The sequence below is a fragment of the Tachypleus tridentatus genome, chromosome 9, assembly GCF_004210375.1.
Source record: "Tachypleus tridentatus isolate NWPU-2018 chromosome 9, ASM421037v1, whole genome shotgun sequence".
NCBI classification, from domain to species: domain Eukaryota; kingdom Metazoa; phylum Arthropoda; class Merostomata; order Xiphosura; family Limulidae; genus Tachypleus; species Tachypleus tridentatus.
In genome coordinates, this window is record NC_134833.1 from 123,319,700 (window position 1) to 123,327,809 (window position 8,110).

Below are 8,110 nucleotides of genomic sequence, written 5' to 3' on the forward strand. Positions count from 1 at the left end.
TTTCATATTCCAAGCTGGTAAAAAAACTGTGTCGATAACGATGTGATATTCAGTTTTAAAATTTGATTTGTATTCCAACCATTTGTTTTAAAGGCGGGGTAATCTCACCTGGAAACCAATGCTATAGCTGTTTCTTACAATGGAAAATGTGATATGAAAAACGAGAAAAAAAACGTTACAAAAGACACCGAATGTTGTGTTCTCTTTCTTCTCGTTTAAATAAAATTACCCAATTGCTTTTTTCTATGGTTTATTCTCGTATTGTAGGTGATGTTCACTATACTATTTTTGCCTGTTTGTTATTATACTTTAAGAGTAAAATATTTCCTCTATTATAAAACACTTACGAAAAAAACACAAACAACTATGAAGGCTGTTGAAATAAATCTGTGCATCTAAAAGCACAGAAACAAAAGTAAGCACCTCCGTATTCACATACCAATTTCCGCATCTGCACGAGAATTTACGAAATAAGCACCTACACGCACGCCTATACTGGTAATGGAATATATAAAATAAGCACCTGTGCCGTCATTTAGAAATTTATGCACTTTCACGTGCGTGTACGAAGGCAAGTTCATGTGCGTTGATCTACCAATTTATCTATCTGTGTGCAAATGTGCTAAAATAAGTATTTCTTTAAACCTGCATGTACCAATTTACACATTACTGTGCCCATTTACGAAAATAAACATCTGCACGCGTGTCTACAAGCTTAGTATTTATCGTGCTCATTTATTTTGATAAACTCCTGGACGCATGTCCAAAAATAAGCACCTGCGCGCTCATCTAAGAAGTACAACACCTGCGAGTATGTCTACCAATTTAATAATTTCTGGCAAAAATAACAAAATAAGAATCTGTGCGCGCATCTAAGATATTCAATACTTGATATGGCATTTATCAATTAATTAACTTCGCTAACATTTAACAGAATAAGCATCTATGCGAGCTTCCACAGAATTAACACCTGCACGCTCAACTACAAAATTAACACTTGCGCGAGAATGTTGCAATTTACCCACCAGTCCTCGCATATTGGAAAATAAGCACATGCGCGCGCATTTTAATTTCGCACAAAGCTACTCGAGGGCTATTTGTGCTAGCCGTCCCTAATTTAGCAGTGTAAGGCTAGAGGGAAGGCAACTAGTCATTGCTACCCACCGCCAACTCTTGGGCTACTCTTTTACCAACGAATAGTGCGATTGACCGTTACATTATAACGTCCCAAAGACTGGGAGGGCGAGTATGTTTGGTGCGACGGAGATTCGAACCCGAATACCTGATCATGCCGGGCCTTCGTTAGTTTAAACAATATCGAAAATTCATAGAATCTTATTTATTTCCTAAAATAATTTGTCTACAAATTGGAAACACATTATGGCCCATATTATTGATTAGGATTGATAAGAAAAACACTTTAATGTTTTAAATTTTAAAATTTTAAACTTTTCGAGGCTATAACATCACTTCCGCGGTAGAAGAGTGTTAAATATTAGGATTTGCAAAGCTAAAGTAACGGGTTGGATTTCCCTCAGTGTACATCGCAAATAGCTCATGTGGCTTTGATGTAAGAAAACATACATAAACACAATAGAACACCATCATCGGTTTTCACTAGATTTGATATATACTTTGGTTAAAATGGGAAACGTGTCATTTCAACGCAAGAGGTTATATTCTAAACATACATGCATATGTATATACACACACATGTATATAAAATTATTAGTATTCTACAATGAATAAATTAATCTCATTAATATTAACTTAATTATATTTCGAAATTATATTTTCACAAGAAAACTCAGCACTTACAAATTAATCTAAACCTAACAAGATTTAGGCTTTACATTAATTTGGCCAATGGTGGTAATAACGAATTTCATCACAATACATGAAAAATTAAATTTTTTCTCACCTAATATAATTGAAATATTATTCAGGTATTTGAAAATATAGTAAGGTTCTAATATGTAAAATATTAAAATGATATTTATCAATATTAATCTCGCAAACTTGTTTTTCACTGTGAATCTCAGTATAAATGAGATGGAGGTTTCACTCGTAACTTAGTTTATTAACGGTTTTCCAGAATTTTTCATATTTTTGAATCAATATTCGCTCACGTGTCTACAACAATTTATCTGTGTGACGTAATCAAAACAGTACAAGAGATCGCAAGACATGAAAAAGTAATGCGAGAAAGGGTTCAAATCTGATAAAACAAATGTCTATAACAAAAAGGATTTTATTATTTCCAACTTTTAGGACATCACAAAGTGTTATCAGGCACTTTAAACTTATATCGCAAAAATGCTTTGATGTTAAAATAATCCAAAAACCTCGAAGCAGTATGTACGTAAGTAAATTAGCATTTTATATTCTAACCCTAAACGATTCAGGCTAAATCTCTTTTCTCTATAACACGGTTTAATGCAGCATCATTGCTATAGTTATTTTTTGAATTAAGTGTGGACTGTATAAATCGTTTGTAAAATTCTATCTCAATACAGTTGGTATGGGTATTAAAACTATAGAAGTAGAGAACAACGTTGTGACCTTTTTAGGTCATCTTTAGGTTAAAGAGTTTGCAACTATATGAATCATTACAATTATAAAGTACAATGTATCAGTTGAAAGAGTATATCCTTGCTTTTTTGTTTTCAACAAAGACAACTTTGACCTTTGTGTGGAAAACTTGTAATTATAAGAGATTGAAGAAAATTACGTTTTGAACGGATTTAAGAATAATACTTTTATTGTACTTTGTGATGATGTAAGTAGGTTTATGTGTGAAATACAATCAATAAGTTGAGATAAACAAAACATCTGAAATTTAGAATGTGATTTAATACTAATCAGAAAAATGATTGTTCTTTAGCAGAAAAGAATGATCGTGTGAAGTGTTAAAATGTAAACATGTGTTATGCTCATTTTCATGTAAGATTGTTGTTGTTATTCAAGAGAAAAACTTGTAAATATATACAAATTAAACATTAAAAATTTCTTGCTTTCTGTTTATTTCCTGGGAAAAAAGTATGTGCTGCTGGATGTAACAAATTTTGAAATAAACGTAGATTATTATACATTTTCTAACACTGGGATATTTATTTTATGTACATGGTAAACTGTTAAGTGATTTACTAATATATGGGTCACAATCTTTAAATTTGTTATCATTACTCTACCAGCAGTACATATGACTCTGAATAATGGACAGAAAAATATATTTAATAATCTGGTAACTGAATGTATAATATTTTATATGAAAAGATATCCAAGACTTTTTAATTCATACTGTCAGGCCATTGGTGGGAAAACTGTAACAAAATATAAGTGCTTACCACATGAAGATGGATAAAAATCATGGGTTACTATAATAAAATTTAATTTCTTTCTTACTCTAAAAAAATTAATCAGAAAGAAAATGAAGTGATTGAAAGATGAGTTTTCTTATGACTGTAGAGAAGAAGTTAAGGTTGTTACTGTTTGTTTGTTTTTTAAGACTGTTATGTTATTATCATTTCAATATATTCCTGAAAAAAATGTACATCTTGCTTCTGGATATTATCTTCATTTGAAATGAATTTATCCTATCTTAATAGAGTAAACAGGCTTATCTTTATTTGCTTCTAGAGTTTCTCTTTTTGTAAATTAAATCAAATAATGGGGACTGCAAGGTAGGGGAAAGTATGAAAAACATCCCCAGAGTCCTCCTCAGCTTTCAAACTTAAAACTTTAGAGTTTGACAAGTTGGAAGGAAACCAGCTCTTTCCTCTTTTCCGATAAATGAGGGGGCTTTTGATAAGCATGTAGAGCAACTAAATAGAAAATGGATTGGTGGACAATTTAAATCACATGTTATTGAGAGAGTACCACTCTAGAAGAGCACAGTGGCAAACATCACTGAAACCAGGAAGATTCTCTTGTTTTGATCAAGGAAGTTTTGCAAGGTATTTCAATCAATTAATGAACAGCACAAAAGAAATATCTTGAAAACTAGAATTTTCCAATCAATTCAAGCACTAATAAAACAGTCTATAATACATTACATAAAAACCACAATTTGAAGTTGTATAGGCTTCTAATAAGTTTCATGAGTAAACAATATTTTGAAATACAGTTCATTTTCTAAAGTATATTTGAAAAAGTGTGAACATTTATCAGTTTGAAAACAATTATATAAAGTTAATGTGAATTTTAACTTGAAATTTTATTCTAGAAAATAGTAATTAAGGTACTTTGTAAGTTTTCTACATGAGAAACAGTCTTGATGAGGCTATAAAAAGGTGAATGATAAACATGAGTGTCTGATGAAAAGGTTGAAGAGCATTTGAGAGAAAATTTAAATGTATGTATGTAAAACATTTTTGTAGAATTGAATATTATCTGTGAAACATCTTCTAATTGTATATAATTTTATATGTTAAGAAAGTGTTATTAAGGCATTTAGTATAAACTTATTGAGATTTAATATACCAATTTTGTTAACAGTTAAACCCATTCATTGAATAATTGTTTGATAAACATGCCAGTTGCATAATATAAATAAATGAAGGTTATTAAAATGGAAGATTTAATTTGCTAATGTAGTAACTTGTGGTAAAATCATTTTATCTGTATTTGTTTATTACCAGGTTCTAATGTGACATTGTAAGAAAAGCTGGAAAAATTAGTTGGAAAAAGAAAGAGAAAAGATAGTCATCAAAATGGTAATTAAAGTTGTAAAGGTATTGTTATTTTTAAATTTTCTATAAAACCTCTTGTTCCACAACTTTGTGGTAACTGTGATTTACAATGTGTCTTTTAAAAATAACAACAGTATAAAAAATGTTCTAGTACAATGAAATTATGCAAACTGTAGGGTTAGTCCTTATCCAACCTTTCTACCCTGAGTATATTATCAGCACTAGCTCACAAATAATACAGAATGTATCTATTTATATTGTTGACAGGATATATTTAATGAATGATACACAACAAGTATTTTCAATATCCAAAATGATTCATGTATCATCTTTTATGCATTGACAGTTCCAGGTCAGTCTTGATATTGATAGGATGTGCAACAAATTCTTGTTTTTATTTATGTTTTTTGCAACTTTCCAGATGTTACTTCCTATGATTCATGAATTCCTTTAGATATGTCTTTTCATATTTTGGAAAATTATAGCACAGAAAAGGAGTGAAAGAATATACTAAATTTTTTTTTTTGAAAATCCAAAGATTGCTGTTTTTTTTTTTTATCATTTATTGTTGCAACGTTTTTATGTTACCACTAAATTACAGCCTCTGTTAACCACAATATAACCAAAATTATGTTCAAAGTGGCATATAGTGTCAATCAATCAATTAGTGAATCTGTTTTACTCTTTCATAGATGTTTTAAAAATGTGTCTTTATATCTTGCACATTAATATGAAACAAGGGAATGATGTCAGCAAATTTTACTTTTGAAATATCTTGGATGGCTGAATTATTGATAGAGGTTTTATATTGAAAGTTAGATAGACAATAAGGAAAATGGACTTTGGTTATATTTTATGATGTTTGTTATTACATTACATTTCCATTTGCTTTGTCTTTTAGAACATTTATGATGATGCAATCTCACAAAGACATTTGGATTTTGCAGATGAGGAGGTACCCCATCTTCTGGTATTTATACACAGTCTGCAGGAAATTTTAACAAGATATGATGTTGGTGATAACAAAGGTTTTTATGAAAACCAATAACATTTGTGTTGCAATGATGCTATCAACAGTGAGGTATTATGTGTTTGATTTATAACATTCAACCATTTATTCAAAATATTTTCGGATAGTACAACATTGGTTAGTTTTAAATGTGTACACTTAATTAAACAGTTCTAACTTGAAAGAATTTTTGCATATTTTATCAAGATCTAAACACCAAATTACTAATTTAGAGAAGTCTTTTAGTTAGTGTTAATATTTCTACTTGACGCAAGTAAAGTTTCAATTTTGTATAATATACTTTTGTTTATTGTGTAGATTTGTCATCTAAAAACTAATTTATATTATATATATATAAAGTTTTAATCAAGTATTTGTGGATGTAATTTTACATGTGCATGAAATTTAAACAAAATTTATTTCTTGGTCTTGTAATAAATCAATATACCTACCAAAATTGTAATCAGCCTACACCTGTGGTGTTAATGTAATAAATATCTTAAACATGTGAATGTGAAAATTATCTGATGCATGATTTTTAATATATTATAAGTTTTAAACTTAAAACACTAACATTGTATTGGAATAACATTAGTGTTTAATGGATATTAACAATAGGGTTTAATATGGTGCAAATAAAGTGTAAATATGTTTTGAATAATGAACACTTGTTTTCATAGGGCAGTTGTGGGAAGGCAGTTACTCTTAATTTTCTTGAATTTGAAATTAAACCACCCAAACATTTCTACATGTTAAAACTCCTAACATCCACCATTACAAAAAGTTATGAAATAGAACTAAATGAAACTACAGATCCTATCTCATAAGATCTTTTAACTTTGCTCTCCCAATCAGCTGTAGGGGACTTGTATTGTGATGATCAATCTCATTATTTGTTGGTAAGAGAGTAACCCAAGACTTGGTGGTGGGTGGTGATGACTAGGTGTCTTTTGTTGTTTAATTAGGGATGACTAGTACATATTTAGCAGGTGACTTTGCAAATAGTTGCACTAGAAAATAATATTGTAACTATATTTTTAGATTATTAAGACTGGTTAAGATGCAAGGGTTTCCCCTGAGTGGTAGAAGTAGGTTTTGTCTGTTATAACAGTTGTTATCAAAGTTTTTACAGCTATGAAACTTGAGACCAGTGGTTCAAACTGGTGTATAAATAAACTGAGACACCCAAAGTAGTTTTTACTTTATTCTTTGTTTCATGTGTGGGTTACAATATGGACATTATTAAACCCATTATCAGGCATGAGCCCACTACTGGTAGTAAGAAGTCAGTTTCATTGTTTTGAGGAAATTCATTCCATTATTTGTGTAAATTTATAGTAACAATAAATAAAGTAAAAATAATAATCATTTAACGGACCTAACTAACAACAGTACAAGTTATGTAAATATAATAAATGTTATAAAGAACATGTTTATTTCTGTTTGATGTTTTTCCTACTAATTTCTTCAATACTGAAGTAGAAATGAAAGTATCTTATTGCAGTCTTCATTGGTTGGCTCTTTTGAACAGTAGTAACAGGATAAAATTTGTAATGCATTAGAAGGTGTTTAATGTAAATAAGAAATAAAATGTTCATACATGTATATGCTATCACTTTGGTACCTTGGGTAGAGTAGAAAGTTGCATCTTTGCTAATATCAGATTTTGTATGTATAAATTTGTTTATAATGTTTATTAATTTCTTTACAGTAAATAGGATAATTGTTTATGCAATTTTTCTGGATTTGTCTCTTACATTTACCTCTATAATTAATTATCTTTAGTTTTAGGCATTTTGTATTCCATTTGATGCTTTTTATCTTGCTCGTGCAATGGTAGATAATCTTTTATGAGTCTGAACTTGGAAACTTTAAACATCAGTAAAATTAAAATTCTCAAATTTAGTAGTTTACAAACTTTCTTTATGTAGCACAAACATTTATGTTTTTATACATTGTATTAGACTACATCATGTTTAACTATACCCAATATCAGCTTGATCATATTATTAAAATAGCATATGTATGTAAATTACAATTGTTGAAAATGTTTTTTCAATTCACATCAAGAGTATCATTTACTCAGTGATGTCGAGAAACCCACTTGTTGAGAAATTTATATGCAAAAACGGCTCGTTTGGGTTGAGATAATATTTTGCATAGAAGAGCGAACAACCTTTGTGAACCTGACGATGACCGAAGAAGGTCGAAACGTTGTTCGCTCTTCTATGTAAAATATTTTCTCAACCCAAACGAGCCGTTTTTGCATATAAAAGTATCATTTACTTTTTAAGCAAACAAAAGTTAGATGTTTCTTAAATACTAGACTATACATTTTTGTGTACATGTTGGTTATTTTTTAATCTAGTGAAAATCTACTTGAGAACTATTTGGACTAGCCATCCCTTAT

The 8,110-nt window shown here is 29.7% G+C and overlaps 1 long non-coding RNA gene across 4 annotated transcripts in view; it reads left to right on the forward strand.

Moving 5' to 3' along the window:
* The first annotated feature begins 2,056 nt into the window (after positions 1-2,056).
* Positions 2,057-8,110, forward strand: part of LOC143226253 (uncharacterized) — a 109,709-nt gene continuing 103,655 nt past the window's right edge. For 3 of the 4 annotated variants that reach the window (XR_013014450.1, XR_013014449.1, XR_013014451.1), the window contains exons 1-3: positions 2,057-2,362; positions 4,641-4,733; positions 5,593-5,772. This is a non-coding gene — a long non-coding RNA (uncharacterized LOC143226253). Of the gene's footprint in view, positions 2,363-4,640; positions 4,734-5,592; positions 6,356-8,110 lie in introns of those variants that run through there. The other variant, XR_013014448.1, reaches the window with a different exon arrangement.